This window comes from Sus scrofa, chromosome 15, assembly GCF_000003025.6.
Source record: "Sus scrofa isolate TJ Tabasco breed Duroc chromosome 15, Sscrofa11.1, whole genome shotgun sequence".
Taxonomy (NCBI): domain Eukaryota; kingdom Metazoa; phylum Chordata; class Mammalia; order Artiodactyla; family Suidae; genus Sus; species Sus scrofa.
Window position 1 is genome coordinate 102,514,308 of NC_010457.5, and position 19,181 is coordinate 102,533,488.

Genomic DNA, 19,181 nt, shown 5'->3' on the forward strand with positions numbered 1-19,181 from the left:
TTTTTAGGAGTGGGCCTGGATGTCCAGTTCTTTTTGTGCATTTTAAAGCTACAGGAGACTGAACATCATTAAGCTTTTTTTCCCTTCATGCCTGCCACAATATTATGCATCTTAGAATAGTGTTTTTTAGATTTTAGTATGTACAAGAATCACCTGGAGCAATAATTTTCAAAATTTAATGTGCATAGGGACCACCTGGGATCTTGTTACACTGCAAGTACTGATTCAGCAGGTTGCAGGTGGGGCCTGAGAGCTGGATTTCTAATAAGCTCCCAGATGATGCTGAACCTATCGGGGTCTTTGGACCACATTTGGAGCATCAAGGACCTACAGTACTTGTTTAAAATGCAAATTCTTGGGCATAACATTCAGAAATTCTGATTAAGGAGGTCTAAATGGGACCCAGATGGTGAGCAAAACAGGAACGTTTAAGAAGCAACCCAGGTGGTGCTGGTAAGGTGGTCTGTGGCCCACATTTTAAGAACAAATGCTTTAGAACACACGTCTTAAACTATGCTATGCATATAGATTACTGGGGATCTTGTTAACATGAAGATTGTGAATTGTCTAGAGTCTGCATTTCTGATAGGCTTCCAGGTGATGCTTGAGCCACAGACCTGCTGACTGCACTGAGTAGTGAGACTTTAAGGGACCATCTCAGGGTCCTCACGATTTGACCATTTTGAACACAACTTAATTGTGAGGTAAAGAGTGAGAAAGTGATTTGGGGGTCTATGGGGTCTATGTCTGTTGACAACATTTTCAGTCCTTTGCTTCACAAAATTCCATACAAATAACCTTCAGAGCCTTTGTATGACCGTGGATTCACTCGTGGTCCCTTTCCTAAATTTCTGCTAAGGTTTGGCCCTTCTTCTATGTCTGATGCCAGTAACGACTGGCTGATTCTTTTTGTAGATGGTTCCAAGAAGCACCTGTGTGTTATCCAATATCTTGAATGGACAGTGCCATTTCAGACATTTCGATCCAAAAGGATACTTGACTTAACAACTGAGGAAATAGAGCTCGCATCTTAGGAGCCTACTGAGTGAATGTCATGAAAGCTCAGTGAATGTCACGAAAGGTTACTAATCTTATAAATTGGGATGTACACAGGCCTAATCCAGGGTTGTTTGGATAATTCATTGTACTGCCTGTGGAGGAGTTAGACTATGCCTGTTCACAGAGCTAGTCCTGGTATTTGCGATCAAATTAGTGACAGGCGGTGTCCACAAAGCAGCTCATGAAGGTGAATTAAATTAAGTCAGGGATTGTTAACAATGGAGAACATGACTTTGCAGGACCCAGAGACTCTGTTTGGCTGAGGCCTGAAACAACCAGGCATAGTCTGCATTCCCGATGCAGAAGCCGAGTCCTTAACACTGAACTAGCTTCTTCAAAATTTGTTAGACTAGGTTTATTACTTGGGACATCTATTACAAAACTGTGTAATACCTTAAAGGGTGGTGCAAATATTAATATCTCCTCACATCTGCCTGCTTTTAAATACTGAAACACACACAAAAGATTCGTTAAACATAAAACAATAACAAAACCAGAGAGCAAGGGTATTGCATCAAAAGAACTCTATAATTGAGCAAATTCTTTAAGGTGGTGAAAAACTTAAGAGTTGTTGTTTTTTCCCTACAATACTACATTAAACAGACAGGCCTCTACACCAGTGAGATTACTGGTTTATTGAAATGATAGGATGATGAACCAATAAAATGTACTTGATTCTTATTCATGCTACCTCAAAAATTTTGAAATGTCCTCCAAATGTAATGACAGAGGACAAGATTTTCTTTAATCTTATGTCACAGACGTTTCACACATTTCAGTGTGGGGAAACAAGAAGTTGAGAGTCCTTCAAAGCTACCTGCCCCCCTGCGGTTATCAGCATGTGGTTCCCAGACTAGCAGCATTAGCAAAATTCGTAAATTTCTTAGAAATGCAAGATCTCTTAGAAAGTCTACATCTCTGACCAAGAGGGTTCAGCCCAGAAATCTGGGTTTTAATAAGCCTCCTGATGATTCTGGCATGTGCTCAAATCTGAGAACAACTATACCATACCAATCCTTTCCAGTTCAAATTAATTCAATAGAATTTCTTGTACACCTCAAGAGGAGGAAGCAGAACTTTTGGCTTAAAAGAGATTTTAGTGGAGAAATGTGATCATTAATACTGAATTTTAAGATGATGCAAGAATTTCTTTAGACCCCATACAAAAACTAAAAATTTAAATTGATTTGTAAACAAGGGGTTTTTGTTTGTTTTACTTTTTTGCTAAATACAAACAAGAAGAAACAACTTTAGTCCTAAAGATGGGGTAAGAAGCAGAGTCTTTTTTCCCTCATAATGAGAAGAGGCTTTTGGACTAAAATCAAATATCTAGAAAGCAAGTAAGAAAACTTAAGAGTACAAAGGTAAAATGGGCATAGAATGTTGTAAAAACATTTTAGAGTAGCCCACCCAGACAAGGACATGGGGAGTGGGGATGTAGGGGTGAAGGAAATCCTGTTTTATGTCCTTAATTTTAGGGAATTTCTCCCCTTCCTAATTCTACCCCCATCTCATGGGCCTTGAGACGTGCAGTGTTCTCCTCTTAAATGACAGGGAAAATAAGGAATGAAGATGAGAGAGTTGTTTCATGGCATTAACGATCTCAATTGAACTGTCTGGCATTCATTATTTACAGTATTTCTCACATTAATTTTTGGCACCATAGTATGTTAGTAGATTGCATACCATGGGCAGGAAAGGAGGTGTTTGAATTTAATTTATTTCTTGCAAGCTAAAAAGTTCACACTGATTTATAAATGTACAATGGAATAAAAGTCAATGAGCCTTGAGGAGACAAAGCTGAAATAATTCAGAATCAGGAGCCTGAAATATTATAGGCAGTTTGTTCATCTCTGAAATCTCATACTGTTATTTAAATTCCTCTAAGTTCATTAATCCCATTTAATAGCAGCTGATGCAAATCCACTTGGACTTCGGGGAGGAAAAAATAATGGGCCACAATGCCCTTGTTCCACAAAAAATAATATAATTATTTTTACTTTGCAAGAGGTCACAATTGAAGAGTTTGAGATTTTGAGCTGCCATAACTACAAATTTAGCAAAAAGTAGGCATTTAATGATAGAGTTCACTTTGGTGGTTTAGGTTTTATTTTGAATGTTTGTTTTGTCTTAAAAACACTAATGCTGAAATGTTGTCTCAAATCTTTATTTTCAAATCACTTATTATATTACCATAAATTATAGGGTGCAGTAAAGGCCAGATTTAAAAGAAAGCACACTTTACTGTCTCATTTTTCTATAAATAACATGACACTTTATGAAATAAGAATTATCATAAAAGTTTCTCTCTTTTTTTTCTCCTATAACTCCAGTTGCGAGGACTAAACTAATGGCCTTCCTCCAAGTAGCTCAGTGGACTATTCCAAATATAGGAGCATAATGGGTAGAGGTTAACTGTAGGAAGTCTGAGAAAAACGGTAATCTATAATTTCACCACAATTATAATGTTTCTCTTAAATAATAGTTAAGTCCATGGGGTGAGTGCTAACAAATACCTTTTAAAGATACTCTTATTACTTTCATTGTTTTGATGCTTTTGCACTTTCCACATATGCCATTAGAAGCAGTAAAAGACCTGAGCTTTGGCCCATGAGGTTTAGAGATTGTGGTTAACAATCAAGCAGAGGCCTCGGCCCATAGGCCCATCAGCCCATCCTCAAGGGTGGAGTACATTGTTATCTAGAGGGCCAGGCTGTGCCACATTTACAGGAAGCAAAACTACTCAAGTTAAGAGACTTTTTGTCAGGATTAACTGGGCCTCCAGCTAAGCCCCTCTGAGGAGAAAATAATGTTTGGCTCACTTGGGATGACTCAGAGAAGACTTTTTTTTTTTTCCAATGAAGAGATGAAGTCCAAAAATCTTCAATGTTAGTGGATTTATGTTTAAATTACATTTTACCTGCTTTACACCCTGCCTTTGAGAAAGCCAAGGTTGTAAGTAAAACTTTCTCAGGTAAAGAACCCAGTGGGACATACAGACAGACAGCTGTGTGGGACTCTCCTAGCTGGATTATGGTCCTGGTCCCAAGAATCAAAGCACGACATGTGAGTTGCACTTTAAAACAAATGGTGGGTAGTGAGTGCCTGAGCATCTCTGTAATTAGACCTGTAATTTTAAAGTACAAGATACATGCTAGAGGCTTTGGGATCTCTGTTTATCAAATATCTTGGGGGTAAGGAAAGGTCTGTCTGGAGGAGAAATTCTCCTTGGGAATCAGTGGACTGAGGGGACAGTAATACACAGACAACTGTCCCAGGTAGATTTATTGGTATATTTCAGGAGAGTCCTTCCTCTGTCCCCACTGTCACACACTGTACTATTATGGATTGTGATTAAGGATGGGATCATATGCTTTGCCAAGTTTAAAACCCACACAAAATTGTAGGGTTAGAGTCTGGAACAAAACTCCAACTTCTTGGTGTGGAGTTTTTCTACTTATGGCAAAATGTGGCTTCCGGGAGGGTGAGTTAAGATGCCTCAGAGGGAAAAAATTCTTCCAAAGGAACATTTTGATAATTCAAGTGTAAATAAATATAAATCCAAAACACATTTTTAATTAAAGGGAAATTGCTTAGAAAAACACATTTATATCCACTCCTCTTCCGCACACACTCACTCACAATCCTCTCCAAATAAAGTTCAAAAGGGGTAGCTTTGGAAAGGGAGGGCATATAAACCCACACTGGATTGTCTCTTTCAGATAGTTCCTCAGAATCAGGCTTTCTGAATACACATGAGACTTACTAAAGTAATACAAGAATGTATTGTTCTAAATGACAATAAATCATGTTAAATAAAATAAAAGCAATGGGTCATGAAACATATTGTCATTTCCCCACATTGAACAGATCTAAATTTTTTTTCACTTTTCTCTTAAGAATCTGATTTTCCCTCAATCAGGCTTCCCATTTCTCACAATTCCTGTGTACCTGGAAACCTGCAATGCCTCTGCATTTTTCACCTGTTTCTGTCTATCACACCAAGCCACTCAAATTACTGGATGGAAAATGTGAAAATTTAGTTTTAGCTTCGTTCTTTCAAGCTCACTCTTTCTCTTCTTGTGGCTTTTGTGGTATCTTATAACTACGTTTCACAAAATGCTTTCAGGCCCATCTTCTCCATATATAGCTATATAAAAATACATATAATAAGCAACCATTCAGAGAGAAGACAGGAACAATGAGAAAGGGAAAACTAGGAAAAGAAGTGTTCAGTTACCTTCAAACATTTATACTATCTAGGGTCTAGGATTTTTTCTTTAAACCCAGCTTCAAAAGGAAACCTAAAGACACTGATACATAACCTCTCAGAGCTCTCACCAGCTGCCTACAAGGACAAGCAGAATTTGGTATTTGTTTCACTATTTAGACAAGAAAGGCCAAAGGAAGTTTCGCTTGTGGAAATGAAGTAATTAAAAGAGCACATAGAGATTAGCCTTGAATTTTTATTCTCAAGTGTGTTTTTTATAATGTCCTTCTACCCCCATATAGATATTTATCTCCCCCATTAAACTGAACCCAAGTGAAGGGGTGTGTCTTACTCATACTGATATTCTCACTGGACCTGGAACTTTATGCCCAATAAAGGTTTTTGACAAAACATTTTTGTATGTATTTTGTATGTGTGCATTTATGTCCTTCTCAGGCCCCCATAGTGAGAGAAGAGCTCTATTCTTTTTGAAATACTCCATCGTGTCTAGGACTGTTGTGAGCAAAAACACCACACTGTTATGTCTAAACTTGAGTTAATCAGGTGTCTGCAAAGAAGGTAACCCAAAACTGACCGTAATAATTTTCAAATCTAAATTGAAAAGACTTATAATCACATTTATGATATGATTCATGATCATTTTCTTACTATTATAAGAATGTCATCTGTTTAAGACAAGATAGGCTTGAGATCTGATTTTGGTTTTAACTACTAATGGCATTTGCCAAAAATAACAAGTTTATAAAATGCATTTATAAACTATTTTAAATGCAGCAAAAACTTTTTTATTCAAGTCTGAAACCATGTGTAATCCAAAGACAAAACTAATAAATGTTTGATTCATTTATCTGGACTTTGAATATATTATTTTTATTTATATTTGAACCCTAAGAGGCTCAGTAAATGTACATTTTTAGGGTCTCAAAATTGTGATACATTTCATTGAAAGAAGCAAGAAATCAGAACTAAATCCTTATTCTAAAGACTACATTTCAATCTGCTCTTTAATTGTGATGGGGGAGTATTTTTTATTATTTAAAACAAATATTTGGTATTTGACATAAATTTGCAGAAAGGATCTTAAGCTTCTACTTTTAGGGGGGAAATGCTATTTCTGTTTTTTTTTTTTTTGCCATTTAATGTTTACTTTCATACTAATCGAGAGATAATTTAGCAATAACAATGAAGACTTATAATTCCTTTTTTTCTTTAACTGAATTTCTTCTTTTCAAGTTAATGATTAAACACACTGAGTAGCATAATTGGGGGAAAATGAGATTTCCCAGGAAATGAATGGCTTTCTGATCGGTTACAAATTTATTCTGAACAGATAAGCTACTGTATTTTCAAAATATCATTTTACTTCAAAGGAAAAGGAGCAATAATTGAATGACTTGACTCACTTCATATTTATGGCTATTTTCCCATTATAGAATACAGTTGGACATAGTTTTATATTCCTATGAACTGAACCCATTTCTTTCTGCACATGGAATTCACTACATGAAGAGGTGTATTGTACAGGAGACGAAATGAGAGGCATATAAGGAGCAGGTCAACAGCAATAAGCCATTCTTGGTATTCAGTTGCCCTCTCAACAGAATTAAGATTCTCTTAGGTTATCTTTTCTTAGAATCACTTTCTTTGTCCCTATAGTTTAGGTATCCACATATTTGAATTTAAAGGGATCTTATTTTTCTTGAAGGAGCCTGAGAAATGTAGGAATATACTTACATATAACACCAATCTAAAGATGTGAATAGTAACCCAAGGTTGTATAAAAATAAATTTTTAATGTTATTTTAAAATAACTTGATAAAACAATAAAATGGCAGGAAAATATATTAATTTGATGATTTCAGATGTTTGGGAGGGAATTTGAGATGGCAGTGATCAAACCATGAAATCCTGCTTTTAAAAGTGTCTACGCCTCAATCATGTGAAGTAATCCTCGAGTCAAGAGCAGCGAGGACACTCACATGCCCATGGAGACGGAGAGGTTAAATTTTTCCGTTCATCACAGACATCTAAAACCAGGCGTTGATTAGCCTCACTGTTAATATTACTTAACACTTATAAAATGTGAATGATGCACTTTATGATGAATAAAACACCAACTGGTCTTGAAGAATCCTACATGTTTTTTGATTTTATGTAAAGAACAAATCCAGACCTCTAATACTGGGATAAGAACCAAGTTTATACGACTTTTCAGATATAATGCATGAAATCTTTGGAATTCTCCTCGAATCTGTGATTAAATAAGCCAAATCAAACTTCTGCCAAATCCTGCGGTGTACATTGCAGGTATCATAACTTTCTTAAGCTTGATTTCAATATCTGTGTTTAAGACCTAAGTCTCAAGGAGTCTTACTTTTGGAGAACAGGCTGCTATTAATCCAAAGGAAAAAAAAAGTCAGTAACTATGAATATTCACATTGATATACAAAAGGCAAGCCTAGAGCTTCATAGAGAGTTCGTTCCTTCATGTGATGTTTATTGAGATTATACTGTAAGTGAAGAACAAGATATTATTACTGACCTCAAAACCTTACAATCTAGTGGTAGAAAACACAACGGATACAAATATGTAAAAGAGAACTGCACTGCAGTTTACAGGGATAGGGAACTGCACACCTTGGTACTTCGAACAGCTGGACAGCAACATGAGTAAGGAGAGGAAATTCTTCCCAGAGGAAGAATGTCCTTAAGCTGAGTCTTAAAAGTCTAATGGCCAAGGGCTGGAGGTAGAGTATTTCAACAGGTGGGGGGGGGGGCGATGCTAGTCAAGTAATAGAATCAGAAGAGATTTGTGGGCACGAGGGCAATTTGCCAATACAAGTTGGCTTGCCAATACAAATTGGTAGGGTGGGACATGCAGGGGAATGATCTGAGATGAGGCTAGAGTAATGGAGGCAATTCCAGAGAACTCTGTAGGATGCTTTGGGATTTATACTGACAACACTTGGCATCTTTAAAAAACTTCCAAGATGGTGGAGTGTCAGGAATCAGTCAGTTATTATTTTTTTTATTTTTTTAAATTTTTTTATTTTCACTGGAACTGTGTAGAAAATTTTTGGAGAAGATAAGACTGGAATGACTAGAGAGGAATGAGTGGTGTTTTAACTTATTTTGAGATAGCGCCATGGTTTATCTCTTCAGTTTTAATTCCTAAGCATACTAGCTCTGCTTGAGGTCTTTGAGAAAATACGGACTATCATTATGCCTTATTGGAATTCATTCTCATTCAGTCAATGGTCTTACAGGAAAGACACTAGAACCATGACAATTCCAGATAGTCAAAATAAAGCAGATAGGTTCTTCTTCAGTGAATGGCCCCATCATCTGCTATTTGGCAAGTCACTTTGCTTTCCATTTCATCATAAAAATCATGATGAAAGAAATCAAAGATGGCACAAATAGATGGAAAGATATACCATGCTCATGGATTGGAAGAGTTAATATTATCAAAATGACTATACTACCCAAGGCAATCTACAGATTCAATGCAATCCCTATCAAATTACCACGGACATTTTTCACAGAACTTGAACAAAATATTTTAAAGTTTGTTTGGAAGAACAAAAGACCCAGACTAGCCAAAGACATCCTGAAAAAGAAAAATGGAGCTAGAGGAATCAGGCTCCCGGACTTCAGACTATACTACAAAGCAACAGTCATCAAAACTGCATGGTACTGGCACAAAGACAGACATATAGATCAGTGGAACAGGATAGAAAACCCAGAATTAAACCCATGCACCTACAGCCAACTCATCTATGATGAAGGAGGCAAGACTATACAATGGAGAAAGGACAGCTTGTTCAATAAGTGGTGCTGGGAAAACTGGACAGCCACATGGAAAAGAATGAAATTAGAACACTCCCTAACACTATACACAAAAATAAACTCCAAATGGATTCAAGACCTAGATATAAGACCAGACACTATCAAACTCCTAGAGGAAAACATAGGCCACTCTCTGACATAAACGACAGCAGCATCTTCTCAGATCCACCTATCAGAGTATCGACAATAAAAAGAAAAATAAACAAATGGGACCTACTCAAACTTCAAAGTTTCTGCACAGCAAAGGAAACCCTAAACAACACAAAAAGACAACCCACAGAATGGAAGAAAATCTTTGCAAATGAATCGACTGACAAGGGATTGATCTCCACAATTTATAAACAACTTCTGCAGCTCCATACCAAAAAAACAAACAACCCCATCCAAAAATGGGCAGAAGATCTAAACAGACAGTTCTCCAAAGAAGACATACAGATGGCCAAAAACACATGAAAAGATGTTCAGCATCACTCATTATTAGAGAGACGCAAATCAAAACCACTCTGAGGTACCACCTTACACCAGCCAGAATGCCCATCATCCAAAAGTCTACAAACAAGAAGTGCTGGAGAGGGTGTGGAGAAAAAGGAACCCTAGTACACTGTTGGTGGGATTGTAAATGGGTGCAACCACTGTGGAAAGCAGTATGGAGATGCCTCAGAAAACTAAACATAGAACTACCATTTGACCCAGCAATCCCACTCCTGGGCATCTATCCAGAGAAAACCACGACTCACAAAGACCCATGTACTCCAATGTTCATTGCAGCACTATTTACAAGAGCCAAGACATGGAAACAACCTAAATGTCCATTGACAGAGGAGTGGATCCAGAAGAGGTGGTACATATACACAATGGAATATTACTCAGCCATCAAAAAGAACGAAATACCAGCATTTTTAGCAACATGGATGGACCTATAAACTATCATGCTGAGTGAAGTCAGCCATACAATGAGACACCAACATCCAATGCTTTCACTGACATGTGGAATCTGAAAAAAGGACAGACGGAACTTCTTTGCAGAACAGATGCTGACTCACAGACATTGAAAAACTTATGGTCTCTGGAGGAGACAGTTTGGGGGGTGGGGGGATGTGCTTGGGCTGTGGGATGGAAATCCTGTGAAATCGGATTGTTATGATCATTATACAACTACAGATGTGATAAATTCATTTGAGTAATAAAAAAAATCATTGTCACAGTTTCTCTATTAGGATTTTATTAAAAAAAATTTTTTTTTAGGACCACCATTGCAGCCTATGGAAATTCCCAGGTTAGGGGTCAAATCAGAGCAGCAGCTGCTGGCCTATGCCACAGCCACAGCCACATCAGATCTGAGCCATATCTACGACCTACACCATAGGTCATGGCAACACTAAATTCTTAGCCCACTGAGCTAGGGCCAGGGATGGAACCCACATCTTCATGGATACTAGTCTGATTCTTAATCTGCTGAGCCACAACAGGAACTCCTGTGTGTATATACATATATATTTTTTGATGCTACCATATATCATCAGTAATCATGGTCCTTCTTCAACAATCTCATTATGGCTATTGGCTATTAGTAATAGGTCATTTATCACATGCTAAGCACTGTGATGAGCATATGTATGGATAATTGCATTTAATCTTCCAATAAGTCTATGCGTTAATGCCATCCTCATCATAATTCTCAGACCCCTATTTTATAAATGAAGAAACTGAGGCTTAAAGAAATTACCTGATCTGTTCCCTGCAACACCAAGAAGTGGCAGAGCCAGGATAGGAGTTGTTTTCTATCAAAGCATCTGTCCTTAATAATTTCTATATTCTGCCTGTTTGAACCACTTACCACTAGAATGTTTTAACTTTTAACTCTTGTTTCTAAAATATTTCTCCTTAATAGATGATATATTCTTCTTCAAATAAAAATATTTCAGCATCTTTAATAGCATGTTTAAGATGAACTCTTTATGGTTCCGTTTGCTTTGTGTTAATTGGTCTTTTAAAAGTCTTTCTTTTGTTTTGTTGCGACTTTGGTTTAATTTGTATTTTAAATCAAGATCTTTCTTCCTGTGGAGCCCACACAGGCCACTCTTGGGACATCCTTACATTGCAGCAGAGGCTAAAAATGGAAAATTCAGGGTCCTTAACTGGACTCTGGCTTTATAATTGCCTCTGCGGTATTCTCACCACATTCCCAGATGTGCAAGGGAGACAGAGGGAGTAGTGAGGGAAGTGAAATGTTAAAATAAGGCTAAGCAAACAGTTTGCCCAACAGATGTTAACCCAATTCATAATTTAAAAGTTCCTATTTTTATTTACCACTCAGACAATGGACATTTTACTTTCCCTTCTAAACATTGCCTGTGAATTAGGTTCAGAAAGCTAAAGTCATCAGTATTTCCATCAAACTTTTTTTCCTAGTCATAGGTCAAAGAAACAAAAGGAGTATGTTTTCTTTTTATTTGAAGCATAGAAATATTATGAAGCCTTGTTAATGCTTAGACAATTTGTTTAAATATATCTTCTTAGTTAATATGGCTACCAGGACTAGATTTAATCAAGGTGAAGTAACTTCTTGTTATGATACAACTCCCACTGAAAAAGCAACACTCAAGAATTACATTGACATAATTTTAAACAGAGTACTTGAAATCAACTATGACCAGCACTTTTTTCCCCAAGTCACTCTTTATAGTAACATTTGTCCTTTGATGGGATTTAGGAAGCATTAGAGAGGACCTGGTGAATTTATTAGAGTAAATTAGTATTATCCTGATATTGAGGTACGTTAGCTGATCATTTATAGCTGTTGCAAAGGAGGGAGGAAAAGGATACTTGCATAAACTTTAAAATTATATTTGACAAATCATGTATCTGGCAGAATCCAGCTTAAAAATGCCAAATTTCCTAATCTCCAGTCTTCTACACAAACCGCAAGAAAGTTGCACTCTTATGTCTTTCTCCCTACGTGTTGGGTCCCCACATTGCCCATGCATCACAGGGCAAGCAAACAGGACCAGCTTGTGGGTGTAGGAAGATAAAGCTGACACAAGGGCTGGTAAGAACGTTGGTGGTAAAAGTCAAATGTATATTGGAGGAGCTAAACTAATTGCAAGCCGAGCCCTTGTGCTATAAACGGGCAGTAAATAGAGAACAAAGGTATATGGAAAAGAACAAAGAAAAAAAAAAAACCCTGAGAAAATCTAAAGACCAATTGAATCTTAGGTGAAAACTCAGGATGACAAGAAAGAACTTTCAAAGAGAGAAATTTCATTTCTGATTCTCTATTAGTACATGTTGACATCCATATTTTTTATTTTCTTTATGGGGGGTGGCATCTTATCATCTTTACAGATCACAATTAAATTATACATTTAAACATTCATGGGCTATCTACTTAACTGAGGACCGACACCAGAGAACAGAAATGCTACAGGGAGAAGTGAGTATGGGGTTATAACTGTAGGTGGAAATATCATAAGAAACAGATGATGAAGATGAGGATTATTATTTAAGACATTTCATGGAATTATAGGATAAAAGACTGAGATGTGACCTAGGAGACAAAATCCTCAAGGTCTTACATTTCACAGATGAAAGGAAAACAACAGCTAATGATTAGCTATTTCAATGAACTACCATAGGTTACATATTTCCGTTATGGATTCTCTGCTGTTCTTTCAACTGTGATATATCTAGGTATGTCAGGGATACTAAGAGTTTTGAATAATTAAATGGTTGGGGCAACATATGTATTTGGCAAAAATAACACTTAAAAATTCAACATCTTTAAAATGTTTCTTCCAACAATGTCAAATTTATATTTTCTATTATTTTTCCCTGAGAAATTATCTCTTCTTTTCCAATGGGAATAACTTTACTTTGGAATAATCTGTGTAGCATTCATTTTAAAATCTTTGCTCCCAAGAAATCTGTGAGTATGAATGTAATTCCCCCCTCCATCTTGAAATTTGGTGAGAAATCATAATTGCAAAGATATATGCAGAAGTTGGGGAATTTCCAAAAAGCTACTGCATAAGTAACTTTTGTTATTAAAGAGATACAAATAGGGATCTTACTAAAATTACTTTGTAACCACAAAAACTTTACAGAGGTAAATATTTTAACATTGCCTGTAATACTTATGGACATTATCAGTGAAAATGAAAAGCTTAAGCAGCCATTTTGTTGCATACACTATGTATCAGTTATTATACTTTTCTTATGTAATATAATACAAATTATTCTATAAGCATATATCAAAACTAATTAGAGTGAATAAATGTTGTAGATTTTTCTTCTTTTTCTGGCCATTTTTAAGCTTTCTAAAAAAATTTTATAATGATTTTTATTTTTAAGACTATGACAACTTTGAATCTTATATTAAAAGATAATCTTTGAAAACCCAGAAATTTTTTAGTGAGCCCTTAGCAGATTTTTTTTTAACTTCATGGCATTTTACTAGTGATACCAATAGAGAGAAAGGTAATACCTATATAATCAAATAGATGGAAGGATTTTTCATACCAAACCCAATGTGACTCCTTATTGGAGTCCCTGAGTTAAGAAAAACAAATTAAGTCTTAACTTGGCTCTCCTGTGTATGAGGGAATCCAGGACAAACTTTTTTCCCCCTGAAGGAGTGACATAGCCCAGAAACCAAAAACAAATAAACAAATAAAAAGATTCAGTGGAAGGAGTAAACACGCTGTCCTGCTGACTCATGGGGCTGAGCTGTCACTGAGCAGAAGAGGAAAAAATGGGCAGCTCAGTGCAAGAAAGGGGCATATGAATTCAACAAATAAGCCACATGATTAGAGACTTTGTTACTAATTACAATTAAACTGAAAAATAAACAGTTTCCTTTTAACTGGAGGATCATGTTTCTGAAGGACAAAGGCTGTCCTGAATGATGGTCCTTTCATATTGTTATTAACTTAGTGACACAGACTTTTTTAGACCGTAAGACCTATGTTTACAATGAAAGTGAAATAATTATAAAAATGACTTTGAAAAATTCTACTTTCCACATCTGGATTAATGAGAGAAATGTGAGTTAGGAGCAGACATGTGAGAGAGGGAGCAAAGAAAATAATATGTTTTAGATCATCATAGATATCGTGACTGCCAGACCCGACTAGAAGCAATGGAACAGAGAATTAGGTTAACATTTGGAATTTCTTTGTAGTAAATAAATCTAATTCTTTACAAATTAGATTTTTTAGCTGAATATCTGAATTTCTACAGGATGCATTTCTACGTATCTGGGGTCTAAGAACAAATCACAGGTAAGTGGTCAAAGAGAAAGTAAAATGATTATCACTGTATATGTTTATATATATGACTATACACATATGTCTTCATATATAATTATACAGATAGGTCTTTAACTTCTATATGGTATTGATTTTTAAGAATCATTCAGGTAGCACATGAAAAGGTATTGTTGATTCAGTAGATGGCAGTCTTCCCACTAAGGCACTAAAAACATGTGGAAATTGCATTTTAAGAGAAGGAAAAACTATTTTTGGAGGTTAAGATACAGTTTTCTGACACTCATTATTAAAGATTACATTTAGTTTAAAAATTCAGTCTTTATGTTGATGTTAAACAATTTAAATTAATTATCCCTAATATCAAATCAGGGAGACAAGTTGAAACTACCCTTAATTATTAGAACGGGAATGACAAGAAAGACAGGATTTCCCCCCTCATATCTGAGTACTCACATGCTAGGTAAGAAAGGAAACTGATTCGTTTAGGCCTCTGAACACTGAACCCAAAGTATCATCACCTCTTTGAACTTATATCCTCCCATCAAACAAGGAAACATACAAACAAAAGCCAAAACCTTTCCTTTTATGTTGTGATGCCCTCCCAGAGTTTTCGAGGTGGATATAGGATGGAAAACTTTGATAGACTCTCTGGAGAGTGAGTCTTTGTTCTGCCACTTACCTCACAGTCCTGGGAAAGTTACACAAACTCTCCAAGACTATCGTCCTCCCTCTGTAAAAGCAGGGATAATAAAACCAGCATTATAGGATTGCCATGAGGATAAAAAATAACCTGATACTACACATTCAGTGGAAGTTTGTTTCCTTTCCTTGATATTCTCACTCTTCCTAAAAATGGTCTTGGGGAGATACATATGTATATACTCAAATGTGTGGATTTTTAACTAAAGTGAATTAAAATTAATTTTATTCTGGTAATTTTAAGCTTCCCCTCATGAAAACTGGCTCTACTCTTTAAGGAATGTGGGCTCAAGAATCCAAAATCAGGGATCTCATCACTATTTTAAATTAGATCTTTTTTTTCTTTTTTACTTTATTGTATATTCACAGTGTATCGATCATTAATTATCTTTTGTACTATGTAGGAGCTTGTACTTAAGAGTTAATCTTATCTGAAAATATTATATTTCTACTATGAACATGTTATATAATACTTAGTGTTTGAAAATAAAACGTAAAATTAGATGCATTCAGCGTAGACACTAAACAATATTTTGCAAGTTATAAAAATAAAATTCTAAATAAATCTTTATTCACCATCTTCTCCATCCATATATAGTTCAAGGATTTATTATTTGTATTCTAGCAAATGAGAATTATTATAAAGCAACAGAATCCCATTGTTTTTAGCTCTACTAATATTTTCCTAAATGGTATTAATTCAATATCAGATTGCCTTCTGATTATAAAGAGTAAAAAAAAATTCGCATTTAATAGAACATTTCTTCCTAACAATTTTTTAAATTAAAAATTGGCCAATGAAATGTTATAGGCTACTCCATTACTCTGTTTCTTCAGTTGCCTGCCCTTAATGCCCAAATTTTTGAAAGCACAGGAACTTTACTGGAATAACCACCATAGAAAGCTGATGTTCTCCTGAGTTCTGATCTATTATCCATGAAATAGAAGACACTGATTTATACTTCTGTGAAACAATCCCTCTGTCGTCCAAATAATTTGCATAGCTAATGAAAAGACAGATCAAGCGCTGTTACTTTGAGAGTAAAGCATTTATTATGGCCAATCTCAACTTGAAGGGCCAGGGAGAAGAACTGTTTTTTCATACTGCTGCTGCTGCTGTAGCAGAGAGCATTGGTCAGGGGACCACAGGGCATGGGTCTGCTACTCACAAGCACAAGAAGAGTGTCCTCTATTTGGATCTCCAGCAACCCTGTACTGTTGGTCCAGAAAGTGAACTGCTTTAAGGAACATTACTATCATTTTTTGTCTGGGGGTATTGCTTTGTTTGATCAAGGTAAAGTAGATAAGAATCACTGCCGCCAATACATTTTTGAAATTTCATTCCTTAAATGCTTTTCATGTCACTTCTCTTACCCCTTCAGTGCTGCTGTTTTCAGAGTCAAATGGAATATATTTTAAAAGCTATAAGAAGGTGGGACGAGGGGAACCCTAAATACAGATCTGAGAGAACAATATTCCTCCATGTGTTTTCCAAAAGCAGCAGGGGAGAGGCAGAGAACCGTGTAAACCAAGGAATAGATATTAAACAACATAAGTAAAGCCTGCTGAAGGAAGTACTTCCCCTATTGTTGGTAACCTTTTAATTCAGGGTAGCCCAATTCTTATCAAAATAGTTTTTCAAATGTGTGATGTTAGTTAACAATATTCAAGTCACAAGTCACAGTGAAGAATTGTGAGCTTCTTGAATGTAAGGATGTCATCTCATTTTTCTTTGAATTCTCTACCCTAAGCAGAATATTGCACACACCACAGCCTTTCCAAAAACAGGCTGCTGATTGCATGAATGAATGAATGAATGAATGCAGTGCTCTATCAGCATTAAAATGAACTCAGGGTGGAGACTGCTGATCTAAAGAATCAAATCCTGTTATGTAGCTGTAATGTGAGTTACTCAACAATCTTAACAAACACCTTGCTATGCCCAGCTACGATAGGCAATTATTTTTATACACCTATTTCTAAAAATCACTGTAATTTGGATTAACTAAACTTTATAGTTAGTTAATCTACGTAAAAGCTTGGCAGCACTCGTTAAAGTGAATTTATCACAGCTCTTAAACCATACAAACTCTGGGGATGCCTTTCCAGCATTTAGGTCTATTGGCAAATAAATCCAAAATTCCAGTACTTTTGCCAAAAGTTGAGGAAATACTGGATGATATGCTAGTTTTAGTCTCTAGATACTAAGTAGAGTTTGGGTGATGATGTATTGATACACAGCCTTTCTAAGCCCAAAAGTAGCTTCCCCACCTGATGGTTAATTAAAGTCAAGGCCTTCTGTTCCCTAAGCTGAAGTTCTCCTTGTAGCTATTACGATTGATAGCAGGATGTGACTTAAGCTTATATGTTTAAACAAACACAGGAACAAAGAAACACACCTAAGTTAGCACAGGGAGATAATTAGTGCCACAAAGGTACCTGGGAATCTCCTGACTGGATCAGAATGGATTTGTGATTAGTGGTGTGACCATTTGACTACCCTGTCTAACCTAGTGGTGTGGATTTATAATAATCCCCTCCTCTGGTTCTGAATTACACTACTTCTATGAAATGCCTAAATTTTTGATCCATTCAATTAATATAGTATTTTTTAGTTTACTTTATAAAATGTGTACACACATTTTTCTTAAGCACAAACTATTCTCAGTAAATTTCTGCTTTCACTAGGATGACTTCCATCAGTAATGCTATGGACCCAGAGAAGAAGCAAAAGTGTCCAAGACACTATGAAATGCAGCTCACTCTGCCATTTCCCATCGGAAATAAGGTGACAATGGTACTTTTAACTCCCTTTTATGTTATCAAGAAGATTGGTTTTTAAACTTATAAATTCAGGACCTTTTCACAAAGGGAAACTATATCTAATATTTCTGATGATGGGTAGGGAATTTTATGCATATTAGCAATCAAGAATGAAAAAGAGGGGAGATATTTCAACATATTCTGAGAAGTGGATAGGTGAGAATAACACACAAAAAAGGTCATTTTGAGATTAGCAAATCATGTAGAAGATGGTTAAAGAGAGACAGGGGAAGAGAAAGAGAGAACATTCTAGCTGAGATCCTACCAACCACTATTTTTCTGTGTTTAGAGTGTTCTGCTCGGTATCATAAAAACATGTAATATGATCTATAGGTTAAGCAAAGATAAAATGCTTAATCTCCACCTATTTGGATACCAACGGGAATTCACAGAATGATAGCTTCAAGTTCTTTTTGCCATTGGTTTTCCTAGCTGTTACTGTGGACTGTGAAAAAAAAAAAAAAGTAGGCAGGCTAGAAATATTATTATTTTCACTTGGTTCCTCCCCAAATTAGAATCTCCTCAGTGTTCTTCAGAAGCTGAGCTATGGTTCTCCTATGTTGTCAAATTTTATAGCTATTTAAGGCTTCATGAACTGGCTCTGAGTACTCAGCTGAGATTGAGCACTTCCAGGGGTAAATGCCAATAGATTACCTGGTATCATTATGGAATTGGCAGTGGCTAAGCAGAGTCAAAATGCATACCCCATCTAGAGCTCTTTAAATAATTCAACCCACACACTAAATGTATAGTACATACCACTATGCCTATGAACTGTATTACCCTCATGACAACTGTGTTTTATGAAAATACAGGTAACTCATAATACAAATCTGACTCGACTCTGGTTGTTTTTGCAAACAGTATGTTGGCAGGACTTGAGTTATCACTCAGCTAGTTTGAAAGCAGATTCTCCCTATCAGCTTCAACATCGAGAATATGTACTAAGCCCCTATTAGTCTAATTAAGTGCTTATTGGCTGTTAAAATATTGATGATAAATCACTCATTTTATGATAAAAATATTAAACTTTCCTTAAAATTTTATCTCAAGCCTTTCATTATCTGATGAATACTCACTTCAAATGTTATCAAATCAAATTAGCTAAGTAACACTAAGAACTAAGGATCCCTGATTATTAGGAAACAGAAATCTTTACAAACATAAACAGAAGTTGCCAAGCAGGGTATTGAAAGAATCTCCTTATTGTCCATGAGACATTATCAGTATTAGCAACAGACTGTAGGCTGAAA

The 19,181-nt window shown here is 36.0% G+C and overlaps 1 long non-coding RNA gene across 3 annotated transcripts in view; it reads right to left on the reverse strand.

Annotated features, from left to right (window-relative positions):
- The window catches only part of LOC110257001, an 81,848-nt gene extending 66,384 nt beyond the window's left edge, over nt 1–15,464 (reverse strand). Inside the window, exon 1 of one of the 3 annotated variants that reach the window (XR_002339110.1) lies at nt 15,086–15,463. This is a non-coding gene — a long non-coding RNA (uncharacterized LOC110257001). Of the gene's footprint in view, nt 1–14,859 lie in introns of all 3 variants that reach the window. The other 2 variants (XR_002339111.1, XR_002339109.1) reach the window with 2 other exon arrangements.